The sequence below is a fragment of the Gadus chalcogrammus genome, chromosome 4, assembly GCF_026213295.1.
Source record: "Gadus chalcogrammus isolate NIFS_2021 chromosome 4, NIFS_Gcha_1.0, whole genome shotgun sequence".
NCBI lineage: Eukaryota > Metazoa > Chordata > Actinopteri > Gadiformes > Gadidae > Gadus > Gadus chalcogrammus.
Genome location: NC_079415.1, coordinates 25,229,613 through 25,253,511, shown reverse-complemented (window position 1 = coordinate 25,253,511; position 23,899 = coordinate 25,229,613). Strand labels below are relative to the sequence as shown.

At 46.3% G+C, this 23,899-nt stretch overlaps 2 pseudogenes; one reads left to right on the top strand and one right to left on the bottom strand.

Moving 5' to 3' along the window:
• Position 1: 1 nt before the first annotated feature.
• LOC130380944 (gap junction gamma-1 protein-like) lies at positions 2 to 2,030 on the top strand (annotated as a pseudogene).
• A 612-nt stretch (positions 2,031 to 2,642) lies between these two features.
• Positions 2,643 to 4,596, bottom strand: LOC130380371 (inhibin alpha chain-like; annotated as a pseudogene).
• Between the last annotated feature and the right edge of the window lie 19,303 nt (positions 4,597 to 23,899).

Here is a 23,899-nt window from a genome sequence, read left to right as displayed (position 1 = left end):
CGACGGCCGGCGTCAGATCCAGGCGGACGGCCTGATGAAGGTCTATGCCTGCCAGCTGCTGACCCGCGCTGCCTTCGAGATGGCCTTCCTCTACGGCCAGTTCCTCCTGTACGGCTTCCGCGTTGCGCCGGACTACGTGTGCACGCGTCTGCCCTGCCCCCACACGGTTGACTGCTATGTGTCACGGCCCACCGAGAAGACCATCTTCCTGCTGATTATGTACGTGGTGTCCTTTCTCTGCCTGCTCCTCACGCTCCTGGAGATGGTGCACCTCGGCGTTGGCGGTCTCCGCGACACCTTCCGCCGCAGGGCCACCCTGGCGTCCCGAACCAGGCCAGCCCGAGGAGGAGGAGGAGGAGGAGGAGCCTCGGCGCCCCCAGGCTACCACGCCACGGTGAAGCATGACCGGCCCAAGGAGGAGGCCGGGACTGGGCTCCTGCCGCTGGCGGACTCTGGGCGGGAGAGTCCCGGGGTGGAGGGTGGCGGTGGTGGCCAGGAGCTGGAGCGGCTGCGGCGGCACATAAGGCAGGCCCAGCTGCAGCTGGACCTGGTGGGCCAGGGGGCAGCGGGGGACCGGACCCCACAGCGGCCGTGCAGAACCGGCACAACCTCGCCGAGGAGAGGCGCGCCGAGGGTGGAGAGAAAGGTAGCGCTTGGGATATTTACATCTTGAGTTGCTGATGATCATTGGTGCAGTGAGTAGCATTTAAAGGCCGTTTGCAAATCACGACCAACGGTCTCCCCCCCCCCCCCCCTCCAATTACCTTAAAGAAGCTATGGTGGCCGGTAAGGGGGATATACCTACCTCATTCCCTATTGAAAGGGTTGCACACTGTGAACACAGGTTATTACAATAATTATGTTTCTGGATCAAATTAATCGCATAATCGCACAATACCTGCCGTCCTAATGGATGATCTGTTTTTTTCCAGGAGTCCATGCCTGAGCCGGCTTCCCACGGGCCCCGAACGGAAGGACGCATCCATAGAGGGGAGAAATGTCGAACAAGCCGGGAAAACCAAAGTGTGAGTGAGGGAGAGGTGTTTATGTTTGTGAGAGGGAGAGGGAAATGTGTGAGAGGGAGAGGGAAATGTGTGTTTCTGTATTAAAGGCCCAAACAACAAATACAATCCAAAGAAACCGTTGTTGTCTCAGGAGTGTTGTGGTGAGAGCACGGTCTCTGCTTGCATGTTGAAGCCAGGGTCATCTTCTGTACCGCTGGCACCGCTATGGGGGTCCCCTGCCTTGTTCGTTAAGTTTTGTTTTTTGAAAGGGGTTCAAGGTTCTGCTCTTTTGTTCTCCTCCCTTTCAAATGTGTGGGTTGGTGGGGATTTTGTGTGGGTGACAGTTGATGAGTTATATTCTGTCACCACTTTACATTTCAACCCAATATGCGTGTGTGGATTCGTAAGCCACTCCTTGTATTACGCAGAAACTCAAATTTAAGATGTTTACCTGGGAAAAGCTTGAAACTATTTCTACAATGACTGGACAGTGTTTTGTTCGAGTTGACAAGACCATACTATTGCAAATGTTGGCCTTTGACTGTTGAGCTTTAAGTCTTATTTTTTGTTTTGCTTTTGGTAATTACCTACTTTTCTGAGAAGAAATTGTGGCACTTTAACGTTTTCTGGTTCGATGCTGGCTTTCGCAGGTTTAAGTCAAGTGTGTGTGTGTGTGTGTGTATGTGTTATACAAATGGTTCCTGATGGTTTAACCCGTTTGTCTTGCAGTCTTTACCCCCATAACAGCCTATGTGCAGATTCCATCTGACTTCATGTTGATGGGCATTTTAAAACCCCAACGTTGTAGCTTATCTGGTTGTCCACCTGATGGAGTCTTGCTGTCGAGGCCTGCTGGGAATAAGACTTTTAGTTGTCTGGAATGTGATGAACTTGAGCTGGTTTGTGTATTGTAAAGTTGTCAACAGTTTATTTTTTTATTTTTTTGACTAAAGAATACTTTACACATGGTACAACATTCCCTTTTAATATGGTTTGGCTTTGTAATTGTTTTTTTGTAACTTTCTAACGGCCAGTTAATAAATGCATTTGAATGCATTTGATTTGTGTTTGAAAGTGTCTGTTGTCCCAAACACAAACATTATTTGCAACACTTTGAGCAATCAAAGTTGAGGTTTCCTTAATGTCTGACTTGACAGACCTTCTCATGGTGGCATTGACTAATATCTATTGTTGGTGTTGCTTTTAAGAGGGCAAGGTTAACAGAACAACCAAATGACAGACCAATACCTTTTGGCAAGATATGCAGAGGTAGATGGGCATGATGAAGGCCATGAAGTGCAGTTGTCAGACATGTATTTGATTAAAATGGACAGCTTGACGAAGTAAAAGGGCTGTGAAGTGGTATGTCGTCCGAAGGTCTGCCTTCCCTGCCCCCAAGGTTGCTCAGACAAAATATTCAGTTTCAGTGTTTTATTTTTGCATACATAACATACAAGCATATTGTAGCAAAGCATCATTGCAGAAATGTGGGAAGGACGAGCGACAAGAACAGTTTTCAAGTGTGTAATAAGTGAGCTATAAAGTTTCAGCTGGGAGGGGATGAAGCATTAGCCCACACTGATTTCCCAATAGTAGTCTACTACTGCACGGCCTATTTCATTTTAGTTTTCTGCCTAGTCTGTTTAGAAACAGCTGCACTCTTCAGGTATGATGTTGGGCAGAGTCTCGTACATGAACGAGTACCCGCCGTCCGAAGTGGTCGTGATCCTCAAGGACCTCATGGACTCCGGGACTGGGGCGCAGCACTGCTTGATCCCCAGCAGGGCGGTGCCACGGTCGGGGGCGGAGCAGTTACCGTGGCAATAGCTGAAAGTCACTACCTTGGGGTGGACGATCCAGTTTCCCCAGCCCAGTTCATCAAAGCTGATTTCCACTGCGTCCCGCCAACAGTCTCGAGACTCCGGCTGCTGCTGAGAGGCCGCTGCAACAGGTCCGCGGCGGACTGGGACCACGGGATCGCGTGGCGTGGCCAACGACCGGAAACCCGCCGGCGAGCACGGAGATGAAGGAAAGGAGTTTTATCCGGGTCTTCGATGAGGGGTAGGCGGTTGGTACAGCGCACCTCCAGCGTAAGCGGCCCAGAGTAAACCTTGGCTGGCCGGTGGTGATCGTCCAGATCATACGTGGCCCAGCCGTCCGAGCTGGTCAATGCAAGAGCAACGGCGGCCAAGTGGTCTGGGTGTTGCCCTGAGTTCAGAATGTAGAGCGGGCTGGAGGAGTTGGACTCCGGTCCGGCATAGAACCAGAAGTGAGCCGAAGTGATCAAGAGCTCCTGGGGGTTGACGGACGGTTGGAAATGATACGAGTGGAAGGTGGCCGTTTCAGCATCCCTCACCTCAGTTCTGCCGCACGGCGAGTCTGCCAAATGAATCATATGCAATGGAGAAGGGTGTTTTAGTCGTCTTTTAAATAAGATCTATTTAATTGACAACCAAACAAACGTCTTAATTAACAATCGATGCGTTAAAGCGCTGCCTTTTGTCCCAATGTTTTGAAATCAAATGTAGCCACGGGTAACCATGTCCTTAGCTAAATCAACATTTACTCTTTCTATGGTATTTGTACATTTGCAACGAACAACACACGTACAATGAGTATTAGCTAGATTACGTTTTCCTTTGAGACAAGAGGCTTGAAAGCATCATGATTCCAAGGAGAAATAAATAAATGTTAAATCACAGGCCTATGCGTGCTATCTATTGAGACCTTCTAACAACCCACTCAGGCTGGATTTGTGGAAAAAACTTTACTGTTGTCTTACCGGAGCTGGGGAACACAATGACTTGGGAGACATCCAGGTCCTGCTTGTGGTCTTCCTCAGCCACCGCCGCGCTGCTAGACCTCCCTGGCCGCCGCCTGGGTCCCTTCCAGCCCGGGGGTAACGCAGGGGCCACTGGCGGGGCCTCCAGCCCCATCCGCCCCAGCACCCAGTCCTTGAACAGAGCCAGGACCAGCTCCCTGGGCATGTCTTCGTCCGGACAGGCCCTAGCCATGCCGCCGGTCCCCAGGACCATCATCAACCAGACCAGCCTACGCAACATGGCTGCAGCCCCACACTACCTCCCACCCCCACCCTTAAAACGACAGCTCCGGGGCAACGGACGGACGGAGAATGATGACCAAGACCCTATCCAGGGGTGGTTCCTTTCCTCTGTCGCTGGATATCGAGGCTCGACCGCAGGTTTAAACAAGCAAAGTACCTGACTTACCCTTTAAACAAAGATGTTTGTCTAACTTTTGAATAGCAGCAAAGGGACTCAAGTTAAGCTCAGCCTCTTCTCAGTGCCCTACCAAAAGCTTTACCTTCATCAGAGAAAGCAACAGTATCTTCTGAGATTTGTGTGAATCTCGCTCTCTCTCTCGCTCTCTCCTCGGCTGGGATTGTTACTGCTAGAATGAGCCGTAATCAGTGTTTGGGGAAAATGTGAACACAACATTACTGTGTTATAATCTCCAGGAGGTGTCCATGGCCTTCGGTTTGGTGTCTGCACATGACCTTGCTCGCACACAGGGAAGGCAAAAGTGTGCTATTTCTTTTGAAAGTCCAACAGCAACCCTGCAGGGACAGCCGTGGTGGTGGTTAATGTCGAAGCGTTTGTTCTGTACCTGACACAGAACCTGAAGTATCAAAAGCAGGTGTATATACTCATGACCTCTCAACCCTCATGAGCTCATCGTAGTCGTAATAGAAAGATGGGGCTAAAGTTGGAAAATCCGATTGCTAACACGACAAACCCTCTAAAGCAGGGCTCTCAAACTCGCGGCCCGGGGGCCAATTGAGGCCCGCGGGATGATATTTTGTGGCCCCCTACTTTGCATCAAAGTTTAGTGTTAGTGTGGCACGCACCTTTTTGCTGAGTGGCTTGCCACGCTTTTTTATCGCTTGTGATAGGGTGACCAGATGTCCCGGTTTTGCCGGGACAGTCCCAATTTTGAGTTGCGTGTCCTGAGTCCCGCCAAAAGCCAAAGGACGCTAAAATGTCCCGGTTTCCACCAACCGCTATGAAATGTCCCGTGTTGTCAGCGATACCATAGCCAACATGATCTAATGATAGCCCAATCATTAACTTAGATTGGGTCAGTTGTGCTCCTTTTTTCTGTTGAATAATTGATGCAGCCCAGCCTGACCCAGACTCTACCTCTAGCGGCCCACAGGTAGGTTGAGTTTGAGACCCCTGCTCTAAAGTCAAACCTATTGAGTGATTTCAGGGGTATGCTTAAATGAACTGGGAGTAAAAAGCTGAATATCTGCTGTGGAGTGGGATGTGAAGTATTGTGTTAAATATCAAATGGTAACGGCTCAGAATGGGTGCATATACTTGTACTCATTTGTTGTACCTGTCTAGAACAAAAAAATGAAGTGTATGAAGTGAATAGTTTTAGATGCAGCCAAGTGATAAAGCATCAGATAGAGACATGGTTCTCACACTGATGCATTTAGTGTCTAATCGTTTTTGTTTTTCACTCTGGTTCCTTTATGCAGCTGGCCCTGTGTTCCCAAGGACCGCTCACTAAGTGTGTGTGATCAAACCAATCGATTGTATCAGCCCGTCTATAATTATACTTCACTGTTTTCAATGGGATCAAACTTTTTCTGCTAACAACCATACAATATATGGCTCTCGTGGCTTTGAATCTCAATGTTAGGAACAGCTGCCATTGATCAAATTTACTTATTGACGTTATATCTGTTCAAATGACATCCAAATGATATCCCAACAATAATTGATCATATCACACATGCTGCCATTGGAAAAGCCTACAAAACACTGAGGTCTATAGACCTAGGTATTTCCATCAATACATAAAGTTAAGACTCCATAAGTTAGACTCCTAACTTTAAGGCGGCTTCAAAAAGACTAAGTGAAAAGTTATTTTTTCACAGGTAACGTTGAGCGATGGAATTCCCAATAACACGAAAGCAGCAAGGTGAGTTGTCTTTAAATGCACAAGCCAATACTGCCACCCAGTGGATAGTAAGTTAAGCGTTTTTTAATCTTTATAAAGCAGTAGGCTACTAAAACACATGAACACTGCTACTATATACTAACTGACTTAACTACTATTCCCATCATGGGGGGAGTTTTGGCTTTTCCCTTTGACAGCTTAACAAATAAATCAAACTTATTGTTATGCGCTCCTGCTGTGTGTCCCCTTTGCTTTGTCTCCCTCTACGTGTCCCCCCTTATATCTGTCTCTCTCTGTACCTGTCCCTCTCTAGCTCCTCCCCGGTAGCTGCAGCAGACATCAATCTCATTATCTGGAAGGGCCAAAAGCCGAGTGGAGGAAAGCACATGGGGTTCACACACACATACACACCACACACACACACACACACACACACACACACACACAACACACACACACACACACACACACACACACACACACACACCACACACACACACACACACACACTGTTCTACCTTAACATCTCGCATGTTTCCCGAAACGTTCTTTGCTACGAATCTCTTAAATGGTAGGCCTACGTCGTTCGTTGGTAAGATTGGACTGAAGTGCTCGTATAACCTTCTTAGCTCTACCATAGTGATGGTTCACAAATCCAAAAAAGGGCTTTGTATTATGGATACTCCAAGTTTTGCAGCAGATCTTATATATTTAATTATCTCGTTGCTTCAAGGAGGTCTGGTGGTCTCCGTATATGTATGTATGTATATGTGTATATATATATATATATATATATATATATATATATATATATATATATATATATATATATGTATATGTATATGTATTATGTGTGTCATTAACTGAGTGTCATTAACTTGCATTGGCACAATATTCGTGGCATCCTGGAAATTCCTGTTTCCTGTGAGACCAGGTTGCCTATACGTTTAGACTTATCAAAGTTGTATTCATAAGGTTCACGTGACGTCACTGTAGCTTTGCGCCGCCACCTTGACGACCGATCCCACCCACTGACCCACTGATTTCAGTGGTAACTCGGCACCAACAACAACACCTACGACCACAATCAAACAATGAGGATGCGCTCTTTTATTCTCTTTCGTGCAGGTAATGAAAGGTTCTGAAAGATGGCATATCCATGTAGCTTACTAATTAATAAAATGCATACAAAAAACATTGACATATGACTCACTGTGTTCTGCTCCATATACCCAATGTTGACATCGTCCCAGCCAAAGGGTATTGGTATTAATACCTCATTCATTGTCCAAAATAATCCATAATAATTCAAATCGGGTTTTGTTGTGGGTACAAAATTAATCTTGAAGAAAACTTGTCCTAAGCGTCTCCGGCAAAATTATCGTCTATGATTTGATGACTGATTTCAATGATGTCTGATGTCAGACAATGAACGATCAATGATATTAACCCACCACAAACTGTTCACAAGAAGTCACAAATATATAGTAGGCCTACTTAACTTTGCCCTTATCAGATAAACATTATTGGTGGCCAAGTGCCTCACTTTAGCGTCCTTCACCCATCCAGCCACAGCATAGGCATCAGTGCTCTTGAACGCTTTCAAATATCTCCACTGTATGGGGAGGGGTTGTGGACTAAATAAATATATATGTCATGAAGATTGATTTGAGGCAAGCATACTAATGGACAAAAAAAAAACAGGATAACAAATAAGGATCGGAGCCTAAAATCGATAATATCTCTGTCTCTCTCTAACATTCAGATGAGCGGTGCGGGCGGCCATCCCACATGAAAAAATTCTATAGTTTACTATTGTAAATAAACTATAGTATACCCTATATATACTATTGTAGTGCCGAGAGACGGTAGTCGGAGGCGGAGTATCCAGCACTAAGTTTTAATGAACACAACACAAAAAACGTACATTCGGAAAGTCAAACCGGACTGAACTGAACGGTCGTTCCGTCTGCCAAAAGAGTCTGTGCTAAACACGCCCCCCACCCATAGTTCCGTGGGTGAATTATGTTAACCACCACACAAGCCCCCCCAAAATTCACCCATAGTCAAAGTCCTTGTGACGGGAAGGGGCGACGACCCGACCCCGTCTCGAGCGGATGACAGGGGCCGAGGCAGGGGAAGCAGCAGGCACGTCGGCACCGTCCACCACCTCGGAGGTCCCGGGGTCAACGAGGTCGCTGGAGTCTCAAAAATAAAATAAATAAATTAAACACGACAAAACGAGTGAAAATTAAGAGAGGTAGAAACATTGAAAGCTTTTTTATAAAGAAATCCAGCCAAGACACCGGCGACGGTCCCTGGGAAGATGCCAACTGGCCCCGGTCCTTCGGCGATAGCATTATAGATTCGGAACCAGAGGAGACAACCGAGTCTGAGATTGAGCCCGGCCCCGAGACTCAAATTAAAAAGCCCAAAATGTACTCTTTCAGACATGACTGGTTGACACAATTTCCCTGGCTGAGATACGACAAAGGACGGAATGCAATGCACTGCATTTACTGTCGGGAGTGCGGTCAGAATATGGCAGGTAATAGTAGGCGAGGCAAAGTCGTTTCGCATCGAAACGTTAAAAAATGTCCAGAAAGCACACAATATTCCGTGACAAATGTGGTGGATAAAGTGGCCCCTCTCCCAGCTGCATTTCAGAGGCAGGCAGTAGTAATCAGGTCCTCGGAGGAATCCGAAATTATCATAAAATGTAATGTTGCATACAACATTGCAAAGGAGGAAATGCCGTTCACGACATTTAAATCAGAGATTATTTTGATGAAGAAAAATGGATTAAACGTCAACCCGACCTACAGCAATGATACGGCATGTGCCCAATTTATTGGTGTAATAGGAGATACATTAAAGAAGAAGACAGCTGCGGACGTTGGTAAACTGCGGTCAAGTGAGCCGCCATTCGTTAATCCGCGGTTAAGCCAGCTGTCTATCACACAGAATCTTTGTGCGCCTTTACTCTAAACAGCCTTTGGGTGGTATCTCGCATCGTTTTCAAAATAAAACCCTTCACCTACGTCTGTAGTATATAGAAATGTCTTACGGCGGCGTCTAGAATGTCCGCACTTACGGCCATCCTGCCAGTCAGCTGCTCACCCATAACATTGTGTTGGTAGTGGTACATGTACTTTTTAAATAACGATAACTTGCTAAATTTTCAACCGGTTTACCAACGGTTTGGTTTCTTACAAACGTTATTAACGTGGTTATAATATTGTACCTATTTTAGAACATTATTCAATTTTTTTTTAATCTAACATAATTGTTCATCAGTATCAAGTATGCAGTGCCGTAACTACATCTCTGACGTTTATAACAAAACAAACCGTTTGAAAATTTAGCAAGTTATGGTTATTTAAAAAGTACATGTACATGTAGGCCTACCACTACCAACAGCAGCTGGCTGTGGCAAGTTGGCCGCCAGTGCGGACGTTCGACTCCATTGGCCAGCAGAATATGCATATGTGAGTTTTTTAAATGACATTTTCTCAAAATTCGGTCTATAGCTCACTTCAAAGTGCTGATAATGCAATTTGCAAAAGCCAAAAAATGCATATGTGAGTTTTTCAAAAGACATTTTCTCAAATTCTATTCAGTAAAATCATGGTTCCTTGTGCACAAGTAGTCTGTACAACAGTAAGTATGTTCATCAGTCAGTGCCTGAACTTATGTGAAATTCGGTCTATAGCTCACTTCAAAGTGCTGACATAATGCATAATTAGCAAAGGCGAAAATATGCATAGGCTATGTGAGTTTTTTTTATATATAGCTTATAATTGGGCTTAAAATAAAGTATTTCTGTACACCTTATTGTTGTTAAAAAATCCTTTTGGCGTTAAAGGCGACGCAATGAAAAATTTGGGTGCACCTAAATTTCTGCTGGTGCACCTAAAAAAAATAAGTTAGGCGCACCAGTGCAACCAATGCAAAATGTTAGTCTGGAGCCCTGAAGAGTAAAAGTCCATGGAATAAAACTTGCAATCTATAGTTGCTATTGTCCCACTGAAGAGCATGCCACCAGCACAAAGGAAAACTTCTATCGCAGGCTTAACAAAGCAATACAAGATATGAAGAAAACCCATCCTTCCTTTAAGATTATTGTTGCTGGAGACTTTAATGCAACTATTGGCTATGACTGTGAACCCGAGAACTGGAAAAGCATTGGTCCTCATCATGATGAGAATCCAACGAGCTTCAATGGAACCAAGCTCATTGAAATAGCAGAAGAGAACTCGCTATCTATCCTGAATACCATGTTCACGACAAGAACTGACGAGCACAGATGGTCCTTTCATTCAAATCTTGGTTATAAACGCAGGCTGGACTACATCATTGCTAATGAATGGTATGTGAAGCATGCAACTACCAACTGCAGATCATACCCCATGCAAAGTCTGCCATTTGAGTCAGATCATTGCATTGTAGTAATGGACGCATTGTTCCGTACGAGGAAAACATTAAAGAAGACCTCTCGCAAAACACAGCCGGATAAAAAACATCCTGATCTGCGCCGATTGAGAGATGATCGATCCATACAGGACTTGTATAGTGGCGCACTTGACTCTATGCTACTGCCTAATCAAAGTCCTCAGACGCCTGACGAAGCTGAAGAACTACTAACAAGTGTAATACAACAGGCGTCAACAGAAACCATTCCAATGAGGGCAAGAAATGAGCTGATAAAACCATGGGCGAATAAAGAGTACCAGGATCTGTTGAAGCAATACCATAAAGAGAAAGATCCAGTGAAGAAGAAGGCATTGTCTTACGATGCCAGGAAAGCTCGCACCAAGCTGAAAAATGACTATTTTACATCCAAGGCTAATCAACTTAATTATGCTAGTGAACAGCGTGACACAGAGGAGGAGTTTAGGCTAATGAAAAGATATACATCACTATCACGAGTGAAAAGACTGATGATACCGACCAAAAAATTGGAGGGACACTTCTCTGAACACTTTGGAGCCCGCTCTTACAACCCACAGCCGGAACTAGAACAGCCGGATGATTATCCTCATCTGCTACCACCAGATGGCCTTCCTGTCATCAACGACAGCCCGCCAGACTGCTCAGAAATCAAGGCTAATATAGCAAAATTGAAGAATGGCAGGTGCCAGGGGTCCGACAATATACACTCTGAACAACTGAATACAACAACATCATGAATCATTATTTTAAGTACATCACACTTCTACACTGCGTAAGATTGGTCGTGTTTAATGGTCCTTAAGAAATGGTTGGAAGCATCCATAACTTGTTTATACAAGAGAGGGCTGAGATCGTTACCCGAAAACTACAGAGGATAAGCATTATAACTGCGACTCTATCAAAGGGTGTATCTGGTGTCGTCATTAATAGGATCAGGGGAAGACATACGGAGAAAATCCTTCTACCAACGCAATATGGATTTTCGGCCAACAGATCAACCTCTGACGCCATATTTATTCTACGACGTATATCTTGAACTCTCAAAGAAATCAAAAGCTCCCTGTTTATGGCGTTTATAGACCTCAAAGCTGCGTACGACTGGATTCCGCGAGATGCTTTATTTCGCTGCCTTGACATCCGCTTTAAGATGTCCTAAACTAACAGCTATACTCCCGAGCCCTCTACACACAGGCACAAAGGCATGTATTAAGGTGGAAAGGATTTCTTTGAAACTGTCGTTGGATGTCGCCAAGGGGCTCTTGAGTCCCCGCCATTATTTACATCTATATGGACTTGTGGTAAGAGCTGCACGGAAAGAAGTACAAACAACGTATCCCGGAAACAGGCTTCATATAGAGTATAACATTCCAAATGAAGTATCACCAAGGGAGCTGCCGGAGGCAAAGAACAGCCCAATGGAAACAGCAACATCACTGAGCTACTGTATGCCGATGACCAGGGTATATTTGCAATTCTGTTGATGAACTGCAGCAGATATTGACCATCTATGATAAAACGTTCAAGGCGCCTTGGGCTACAGAATGGTCCTATGACAAGACCGAGACAATGGTGTTTAATGCTGATGTAGCCTCTTGATGGAAAAGGAAGCATAGTGTCTGTGGGAGATAAGCAGATCAAGAATGTCAGGACAATTTAAATACCTCGGATATACTATCACAAATTCAGATAACAACCAGTTCCTTCCTTCACACAAGAATGAGCTCCGCCTTCGAGAAATGGAATGAACTCAAACACATCCTCATGGACAAGCGAATACAACTGGACACCCGGATACCATTTCTAACAATGTGCGTACGATCGCGTTCTTTTGTATAGTATACAAGCATGGCATCTTTTGAAAGGTGAACTGAAAAAAGGTTGAAGTCATCTGGCATGTTTCCTCAGGAAGATGGTGATAGGGGGATTTGAGAGGAAGAATGCACCTAGTCAGAGTACGACGATCAGCAAAACAGACTCCCAAAATCACGATGAAACATCTATCTCTGGACGGGAGCTTTCCAAGTTATCGAACGAAAGATTGCGTCAAATTACCAAACGTCCCAATACGTGACCTCGGGTCACCCCACAGTGAAGTATATGGCCTGTCGTGCCTGATGATAACTCTGCTTGCCAAACATGTGCTCTTCGATCGCCGAGCGTCCAAGACAGTTTGGATAAGACAGAAGGACTCGTGGATAACCGCCCAACATATTAGGAGACATGATGAAAAAGCGAACTTCATCGAGTGCTAGACAAGTGGCTAGCTGAGCGCCCAGGCCATTAAAGCGCCAAAGAGGGAAACTGTGATTATGATGATGATTCTGAAGCGCCGTGTCGCAAAAAACTCGTGACCGGGAGAGAGTAGTCCCTGATGAACAATAGCCGGTTGACGTGCCTGCACTTACCGGCCACTAATTGAGCGCAGCCTTGGCGTGTTCCCGTCGTTTAAGTTACACGGGGGCGGCCAACCTCTTGCCTTAGCGCCGAAACGCGCTTAAAATAGCACATACCATTGCTGGCACTGCTCACGGCGCCACTGGGGCCGCTTTTGGTTAGAGCCTGACACTCTCCGTGGCTAGGCACTAACTGACTGCGTGTCTTGGTGGCTAAGCACGTTCGGGTGCGAAACTCTGACAGCCAGAGAAATAACGGTTGGCTTCCTTCCGCCAACGCCATGGCTCAGTAATCCTCGGGCCCGGCGGCGCCGTCCGGACCTCCAGTGTCATTGTGTGGAGGGAATAGCTTCTCATGAATAGGAAGTTAGGTCCTTACGCACCCCAGCAGGTTTGAGCATCATCTCCATATCCAGAGGGTTTTGCTGGCCCCGAGGCCGGCAATAGCCAACAACCGTGGGCCTCGCTCTTACTGCGACAGCCAAAGTCTTCAATGGGAAGGCTTTGAGGTCCCGGTACTTGCCGTGGTCCGGGGGATTCGCTAGAAAATTCGCCGACGCGGGTCGGCAGTGGATCTCTCCCCAGCGCCTGAACACGACGTGGTAGCGTGTGGTGTCGTCCGTGATGTCACGGATTGCGAACTGCGCCTCCGTCTGCGCGAACACGACCACTCGGTGAAAAACTCCCAGAACATTCCGGCAACTTAATAAAGCATTATTCGCCATGTTCGTTGTGGTCCCTGAAGCTTCAGCAGAGACCTACGTCGGGTCACCAGTGTAGTGCCGGGAGTCGGAGGCGGAGTATCCAGCACTAAGTTTTAATGAACAAACACAATAAAACGTACATCTCGGAAAGTCCAAACCGGACTGAACTGGACGGTCGTTCCGTCTGCCAAAAGGGGTCCGTGCTAAACACGCTCCCCCACACCCAATAGTTCCGTGGGTGAATTATGTTAACCACCACACTATAGTAAATATTGTAGTTTTTTTTAACCTTACTATAGTAGTTTTACTACAGTAAACTATAGTATACTACAGAAATTCTATAGTTACTATAGTAAATAAACTATAGTATATACGATCTCGCCAAGTATATACTTCGTCATACCAACTGGGCAATCCAAGTGGGTAATCACAGAGGGCAGGCAAGCGGTCACAAACACAGGGGATCAGTAATAGGTTCAAATACAAGACTTTAGCTTCAGTCAGAGTCCGAACGTGGCACATCAAAGGGACTAAGCACTGAACTAGGCAAAGAGGGGCTTAATACATGACTTGTTGGTCATCGTGACCTGAGCAACAAGACACAGGTGACAGGGCTAATGGCAAAGCAACGAGGAAAAGAAAATACTTAAATAACACATGTACGGCAACTGATGCCGCCAAAGTCCAAAGTGCAAAAAATTATTCAAAACCATGACAGGACCCTTTACCCTAGGAACGCTCTAGGGCGGTCCGGTGTGAGCAGCATGAATACTTACGGAGGTCTCTGTATCTGAGAACGTCCGTGCTGTGCTGGAAACCAGGAAACGTTCCTCTGGGCCGTATCCATCCGTCAATCATGTGCACTCACTGCAACCGCAACGAAACCTGACGGGAAATCCACAATACGGCGGACGGTGAAGGGGTTGGGCTCAATAACACGGGGGGGGGGGGTTGTTCAGGGGCAGGGGCCAGAGGGGAAGTGAATACAGGGCCGTAATAGGGACACATGGAAGGTGGGGTTTATTTTAAGGGAGCGAGGCAACTGGGCGGCGGTAACACACAGGATTAATTCTTCGGACCACCTTGAAGGGGCCTACATAGCGAGGGGCCAGCTTTCGGGATTCCACCCGCAGCGGGAGGCCAGGCATGAAGAGTGCCCCACTGTAATACTTTGGACCTCACCTTCTGGTGATCAAAAAGACGATCCGATGGGCCCGTTCCAGGTCCTGGATCCTGCTGGAGAGTCCTCCTGACCTCGGTCTCAATGCCCCAGCGGATAGGGGCCACAATCCTGGAGCTGGGGATAACGGGACACTTGTCATCCTCAGCGCCGAGGGCCTCAAACTGTCTAGATAGGGCATCTGGTTTCTGGTTCTTGGTGCCTGGTCGAAATGAGATGGTGAAGTTAAACCGGGAAAAAAAAAGTGCCCACCGGGCCTGGCGGGGATTCAATCTCTTAGCCTGCTTCAAATACTCCAGATTCTTATGGTCGGTCCAGACTAAAAACGGATCTTGGGCCCCTTCCAGCCAATGTCTCCACTCCTCTAATGCCATCTTGACAGCCAGTAGCTCTCTGTCCCCACATCATATCGGCCTCAGTGGGAGATAGGCGATGAGAGTAAAATGCACAAGGGTGCAACTTCCCATCGGAGATACGCTGGGAAAGAATTGCACCAACCCCCACATTGGATGCATCCACCTCTACAACGAAAGGCAGAGAGGGATCTGGCAGTGCGGACGAAAAACGCTCCTTGAGTAGTCTGAACGTCCCTTCAGCCTGAGGAGTCCATATGAACGGCACACCGCCCTTAGTGAGGGCAGTGATTGGCGCAGCACAGTGCCAAAGCCCCTGATGAATTTCCTGTAAAAATTGGCAGACCTAGGGGATGCCCAGTTCCTTATTGCCTGAGTCTTCACCGGATCCATTTGAACACGACCCTCCTTCAAGATGAACCCTAGAAAAGTCACCTCAGACACATGGAATTCACATTTCTCCGGCTTAACAAACAGGTGGTTCTTCAGCAGCCTCTGTAAAACTTGTCTCTGTAAAACAAAATATCGTCAAGGTAAACAAGAAAAAAGCGGTTAATCATATCTCTGAGAGCATCATTTATAAGGGCCTGGAACACTGCAGGTGCATTAGTAAGACCAAAGGGCATAACTTGATACTCGTAGTGCCCTGTTGGAGTGTTGAAGGCGGTCTTCCCTTCATCGCCCCTGCGGACACGAATGAGATGGTACGCATTTCTCAAGTCGAGTTTGGTGAAGACCTTGGCACCCTGGAGCAAATCAAAGGCAGTAGATATTAGTGGCAGGGGATAGCGATTACGGATGGTGATCTTGTTTAGGGCCCGGTAGTCTATGCAGGGTCGAAGCCCCCCATCCTTCTTGCCCACCCGAAGAAGAATCCAGCCCCGGCTGGAGAGGTGGAGGGTCGAATAAATCCAGTAGCCTAGGGCCTTCTTTTATGTATTTGTCATGGCCTCACGTTCTGGCAAAGACAGGGAGAATGATTCGCCCACGGGAAGGACTGGTTGCCAGGCAAAAGCTCAATGCTACAGTCATAGGTACCTATGATGGGGGCAACCGTAGATGCTCTGCCTTACTAAAGTCTTCTTTCAGGCTCCAAATATTCAACAGGAACTTGAGATAGCTCCAAGGCATCAACAGGTATCCACTAGTGGTTGGGCAGAACTTTGCAGGAGACAAGTGGCATGGCAAGTGGGTCCCCACTCAAGACACAGTTTCCCAGTGGCCCAGTCAATACAGGGATTGTGCCGGTTAAGCCAGGGAAAACCAAGAACCACAGGGTAACCCGGGTGAGTCAATCAGGTAGAGGGTAATTTCCTCCGGTGAATGTCTGACTGGAATCTCAGGGGGGCAGTGGCAGCAGTCACTCTTCCTTTACCTAAGGAGCGACCATCAAGTAGGAGAGATAGTGATGGGAGGATTAACATGCAATCCTGAGGCACCTGTAGACGTCGGGCTACACTAATGTCAATAAAATTTCCTGCAGCGCCGAGTCGATGAAGGCCTGAAAAGTGTGTCGCTGCTCTCCCCATGAGAGATATACAGGTAAGAATACTCTGCCGCCTGGGGAGTCGGGAGAGTATGTTGCCCCAGTCATGCTCCTCCCTAATCCTGACGAGGCTTGACCATTTCCCGGGCAGTCAGGACAAGAGGCTCGGAGGTGGCATGCCTTACCACAGTAAAAGCATAGCCCCTCCCTTCTACGGCGGGTCCCTTTCAGCTTGAGAGAGACGGGTTCCTCCGATGTGCATGGGCCCCAGGATCACTGGACGATGTGGGAGCAGAACTCCAGGATGGAGCTGGTACATCAGCCGATCTCCGGGCGTGAGGTTGGGTACGGTGTGGCGCTCACGCATGGCGGTTGTCTAGCTGGAATAGCCAGGGAGACCAATGTCTCAAATTCATTGGGTGTCTCACGGTAGCCAATCCATCCATTCAGGGCATCAGACAATCTGTCGTAGAAGACTGAGATTAGGGCCTGCTCGTCCCAACCACTATCAGCTGCCAGGGTTCTGAAAGTAATTGCATAGTCAGCAGCACTGCCTAGTCCTTGTCGAAGTCTTAGGAGTCTTTTGGCTGCCTCCTGGCCCACTAATGATTCGGTCGAAGACGCGTAACAATTTCTTCTTTGAAATACGAATAATTAGAGCAGATAGCGCCCTGTTGACCCCAGATAGCAGTCGCCCAGGCCAGAGCCTTGTCAGTTACTAGGGTGGATTAAGTAAGCTATTCGGGATCGATCACCTGGATAACTTGAGGGCTGTAGCTCAAATGCTAAATACATTGTGTCAAAAAGCCTCTGCCACCCACCTGGATTTCCCATCATATCTCTGCGGCGCAGGCAGTCTCGGTTCATGACTAGGTGGTGCAGGAGATGGTGCCGGAGTTGGGTTGGGAGCCGGTGCTGGAGATGCTAGATTCCCAGCACCGGATTCTCCACACTTCTGCCAGTATATGTTGTAAAACTTGGTCCATGTTGCTGGACACGTTGCTGTAGATTGGACAAGCGCTTGGGCATGGGTTTCTATTGTAGCTCCGAAGTGGTGAGGGTAGCCATGAGGCGTTCGATATCGATAGATACTGGGGGGGGGTCTCTGCTGAGTCATTCATCGCTTAGTCTTTCTGTCAGAATGGGGATCGAGCCCGGATCTGGGATATCCACAGTTCTACTCTGAACCCAGTTAACAAAAGGGAAGGGTATAGACTCAAGTGCAGTCAGAGAGAGTTTAACTGAAAGGTTGTTTATTACAACAAAGTCTTTGGACAAAAAAACACAGAAGATCACAAATTCCAAACCGAGGGCAAAATCCAAAAAAGAGCAAAAAATCCAACAGAAAAGACAAAAGTCCCAAACGTCATACCAAAGGGGCAAATCCAAGTGGGTAATCCAGAGGGCAGGCAAGCGGTCAAAAACACAGGGGGATCAGTAATAGGTTCCAATACAAGACTTTAGCTTCTGTCAGAGTACGAACGTGGCACATCAAAGACTAAGCACTGAAACATAGGCAAAAGCAGGGCTTAAATACATGGCTTGATTGGTCATGTGACCAGAGCAACAAGACACAGGTGACGGGGCTAATTGGCAAAGCAAGGGAGCAGAAATACTTAAAGATCCCATGCCATTCTATTTTATGATGCTTTAATATAGGTATTAGTGGTCCACAAACACAGTATTCAAAGACGTCCCCGAAATTCAGCCGTTGTGCAGAGTTACAGTCACTCCGAAACAGTCGCACATTGAGCTTCCCCCAAACGCGCTGTTTCGGTGGGCGTGTCAAGGCAGGTCAAGGAGGGGGGTGGGTGGTGGCCCTGAGCAGCTTGTAGCCACTACCATGCGCTCTGTATACGGTGGCGTGTCAAGGCAGGTCAAGGAGGGGGGTGGGGGTTTGGCCCTGAGCAGCTTGTAGCCACTGACTGACAGTACCATGTGCTCTGTTTACGGTGGATGTATCGCAATGGCTCGTAGAAACCATATTATACATAGATATCTATATAATATAATATATAATATATATTATCACCTGGCCTGAGCAGCTTGTAGCCACGGTACCATGCGCTCTGTTTACGGTGGATGTATCGCAATGGGTCTTAGAAACCCATATTATACATAGATATCTATATCATATAATATATAATGTATATTATCACGGCCAAAAGCTGTGTGAGCCTCCAGACGATAGGTTATTATGAATCTCAAACGACCGCGTCTACTTCAGATTGATGTGGAAGTGGAAGAACCAGAGACGTCGGAGAACCCGACGAAGTCCTTTGTGGTTCATTATATCGTCTGGACGCGCACACAGCTTTTGGCCGGGATAATATGTATTATTTGATATAGATATCTATGTATTATATGATATTATTTAGATATAGAGCAGAGCTCCAGGCTGTAACGCAAGTGTTGTACACTTCCTTGTTATTTGGATAACCGTTCTGCTGTTGGTGTGATGGCGCATAACACGTCGGACTCTCGTCTCTGGTATTTCTACAACGAGACTCGTAGTGGGGGTTATCTCAGCCATGGTTGAGAATGAATTGGGGGAAAGGAACTTTGTCTTTGACTCCCTGAAGTAGGCTACATGAACCACGACATGGAGGAGAAAGGGATTGTTGGCCGCGAATGTATCCCGCTTGAGCCCTGCTTCCCGCCGCCTCGGCAGCGGTCAGCGCTAATCACCGCATCCTGAAGCTGAGGCGGTGGTCCATCGGCAGCGAGGCTCCGGCGGGAGACGACCACGGTCAACAATCCCTTTCTCCTCCATGTCGTGGTTCATGACTTCAGGGAGTCAAAGCCAAAGTTCCTTTCCCCTAATTCATTCTCAACCATGGCTGAGATAACCCCCACTACGGGTCTAGTTGTAGAAATACCATAGACGAGAGTCCGACGTGTTATGCGCCATCACACCAACAGCAGAACGGTTATCCAAATAACAAGGAAGTGTACAACACTTGCGTTACAGTCCTGGAGCTCTATATCTAAATAATATCATATAATACATAGATATCTATATCAAATAATACATATTATCACGGCCAAAAGCTGTGTGCACGTCCAGACGATATAATGAATCACAAAGGACATCGTCGGGTTCTCCGACGTCTCTGGTTCTTCCACTTCCACATCAATCTGTAGTAGACAGAACCGTGCGCTGCCTGCTGCCGGCGCGAGGCACCACCGCCCGGCTGCCCGCTGCCGGGCGGTGGTGCTTCGCGGCGGTGGTGCCTCGCGGCAACCGGCGGCAGGCAGCATGTCGCAGTTCATGTAGTTCGATGTCGTTCTGCCATTGCATTCAAAATTCTGTAACTAGCCTGTTACTACGAACTAAGCAACTACCGTACACGTATTAGCATTTAGCACTAGCTCAATCACGACTCCTTCAGAATTATTGTGGGTGGTTACGAACCAACCAAGTGGGCAGGGCCATGAATAATAATTTGACAACGCTACGTCACAGTGTCACCTTATCCAGATCGGCTCATTTCTTCTTCCTTTTTCCTTTCATTGCCTATTGCATTCAGCAGACAAACTGCATAGATTTAAAACTTACCACAGCTCACAAACTTATTCAGACCTATGTTATTTAACAAACAATAGGAAAAATGTGATTTTAATGGCATGGGCTCTTTAAATAACACATGTACGGCCACTTGATGCCGCCAAAGTCCAAAGTGCAAAAAACATTATGCAAAACCATGACAGATGAACCGTATGAATAGGCGTGGTTCCCGAACGGTCTCTTAGGAGTCTCCTGAGAAAAAAACTCCTTAAAGGCCTCCACACACCGGCGCCGCAGCGTCGCGTCAAAAAGTCTGCCCCCATTATTCCGGGTGTACTAGCACACACCGGCGCCGACTAGCCGCGCGGCAGCGTTCCGCGCCGCGCCGCCCCAACTACTCTTCGAGACAATGTTCTATTCCCGAGCGTCGACGCCCCTGAAAAAGCGCTTTGTAAAAGCTGGTTTGTACATCCCGGGTCCCGTAGGCACCTCCATATCTACCCTTCACCACTGGATGTCGCCCTCTTTCGTTTGTGATAAACAATTACGAGAATGGACGATGAGAGACTGGTCGTCGAGGTGGAAAAAATATGTCGAATTGTATGACCAAAGTTCCCGTCATTACAAGGACAACTCCAAAAAGGTCATTGCCTGGCGAGCCATAGCTCTGGAGATTGGATCTTCAGGTGAGAAATCAACAATGGTGGACTAAGTACCCAAACCATTAACCATAATGGGAAATAGACGAAATCAAGTCACATATAATCACACCATGTAGGTAGAAACCAGATTAATATTTTTTTATTTAAGGCAAGGCAACTTCATTCATATAGCACTTGTAATACATGAAGCAGACTCAAAGTGCTTCACATAGAAACATTCTCATACAATAAAATAGATAAGTAAAAGGAAACACAGGCAAAGCTCAAATGCATTGTCATGTAATAACTGTCTCTCTGGTATCAGATCATGTATTAACTGTCTCTCTGGATTTAGGGAAAAATAACATTAAGTGTCTCGAGCACTCAAATAAAATACACTGGCTACTGAATCCAGCACAGCAATAACATCACTGTATTTATCCCAAGGGATAAAAAAAAGTATATATATGCAAAAGAGTATACCAGAGAGGGATAATAACTAGATTATAGGTCATCATATAGGCTGCACCATATGGTTCTGCCATTGCACACTTAGTAGCGAATTGAAATATTGGCGTGCCTCTCAGGATCTGCACGGAGCTCCTGGACCAGATTGTGGCATACCCCCTGTTCTTGTCTCCGTTCATTGATGGGGTGCACACCCTTCGTCTTCTCCTTGCTCCTTGCAGGAGAAGAAGGGCAGCCCCCCTCTGTCTGGCAACAGTTATTTGTTCTGTTGAAATAAAAAAACCTCAATAAAATGTAAAAGAGCTTGCTCAATTAAAATGGATAACTACTGGCTGCATACATGTAAATGTGTGGCTATGTTAAGGATAGATAGATGGATAGATAGATAGATACTGTATTGGTCCCAATGGGGATCAATAAAGCCATCCAGGAGCTCAATACAATAAATACACACAATAACAATTGGCCTTAAAAGGTGACTGCACTATATACTAAAAAGGCTTAATAGAAGGTCCTGCAGTTATTGAGATTATTGATGCAGTAGATGAATAATTGCAAAATATAAAATAAATAAGAAATGACAGTAAATAAAACGATAAAGTGCCCTACAAACTAAGTTGATCTGATGCTTGAAAACATACTTTCACTGCGCAGATTAGCCTACATCTTTCCAATTATTCAGCCAAAAAGATGGAAAATAAATAAACTAGGCTACAATAGGCTACTCACCCATTGCGTTTCGTGTCTTTGCTGCGGTTGATCGAGAGGTGACTTCCTGATTTTATACTGCAGCGCGGCCGTCGCGCCGCCTCCTGTTGGTGCTAGGGGCGTGCTTTTGACGCGCGTAAAATACGCGACGCTGCGCTGCGGCGCCGGTGTGTGGAGGCGGCACCACGCCGCTTATGAGATAACAAAAAGTGAATCTGTATTTCTCTCATTACATTTTGTCATTATTGAAGAGAGGCCTGATTCTCAGATATGCATATTGGACTGTTAGGGTATAGGTGTGGGAAGAACTTCAGGCCAAAATCTTGCAAGCGAGCCGCTGGGTGCAGGTGCAACGAGATGGAGCACTTGCTGAGCCTGGACTTTCATAATCTTCGCTCTGTGAATGTAAAGGATGTTTGGTCGGATGTTACGACGAAGAATCATAATGTGAATGGGAATATTCTATAAATCTCTTGATATCATCTTTCGTCTCAACACTTCTGCTGCAGCCACTTAAAGTCTCACTCCGAGAACCTTAAAATATGAATCAATCCATTAGAAGTATGAAAATATCTTCCCGGTGGTGCAACAGAGAAAACAAGGTGTCCTTTGACATCTACGTTTCGAGACGATTGCAACAGTGCCACACATGATCATATTTGAATATGTTTCGGGGTAGTAATTAGCTGTCGATTTTGGAGGCCTTTATCAATAATGACCAGCTATAGATTTGCTTCCCAATGGAGATTTTTGACAAATTACATGTTAATTAGCATCTACACGTTAAGCTGAGTCCAATGAGATCAAGCTCGGCCTCTTGCTACACCGAGATCATGTCCTAGACCTAGGTGTACCATGTAAAATACATGTTACCATTAGCTAGAGTGTCGTTCTTGGTGTCATTGGACTCAGCTCAACGTGTAGATGCTAAATAACATGTCATTTGTGACAAATCTTGATCGGGAAGCAAATCAATAGCTGCTCAGTATTGATTAAGGCCTCCAATTTCGACAGCTAATTACTACCATTAAACATGTTCGAATATGCTCATGTGTGGCACCCTTGCAATCGCCTGGAAGTGTAGATGTTGAAGGACACCTTGTTCGTCCTCTAACGCCACCGGAAAGATATTTACATGCTTCTGATTGACTAATGAATTGATTCAGCTATTCCCCCAGAAGTCTGGGGTCAAAAGGTCAAAAGGAGACGGCACCACGCCGGGGTGGGTCCAGATCTCGGGCAACAGCGCAGGGTTGCCAGGTCCTGCAAAAAACGTGCCCCCCACATACCGTTCAAAATCCACCCAAAATGTCCTAGAAGCATCCCAAAAAAAAATGATATTATTGGCCATTTTGGCCAACGTTTTGAAAGTAATAATATTTGAGGGAATATTTTTTTGTTGTTGTTTTAGCAGCGAAATGCACCGTGTGCGTGTGTGCGTGCGTGCGTGCGTGCGTGTGTGTGTGTGTGTGTGTGTGTGTGTGTGTGTGTGTGTGTGTGTGTGTGTGTCTGTGTCTGTGTGTCTGTGCGTGCGTGTGTGTGCTTGTGTGTGTGTGTCTGTGCATGTGCGTGCGTGTGTGTGTGTGTGTGTATAACACGCTATTTTATGTTGAAATGCGACGTAATCCAGTGTTCACGAAACGTACACTGTCAACGGAGGCATGATTTTGGCGACTGGGTTGGCTCTCAGATATACGTGTTTCTAACAAGATGATATCATTAAAAGTTACATAAAGTAACAGTTTAATAACACAAACGCAGGAAGCACGTGAGCTGCTAGTTTAGCGAAAGCAACCTGACGTTGTTGAAACATGCGAGCGAGCCGATCAACTCCTAATAACTATAAAACTAAAGATCAGACACAATCACTGACTGAAGATTATGCAATTAAAAAGTATATTTCTCGCTAGAAATGTTATTAGAAACACGTTTAACGGTGAATCGGTCCTAAAATATTGCATTTCCCATTCAGATAATAAAGATTAATAAAGATCATACACATTCACTGACTGAAGATTATGTAAGGAAAATGTACATTTCTCGCTAGAAATGTCATTAGAAACGCGTTTAATG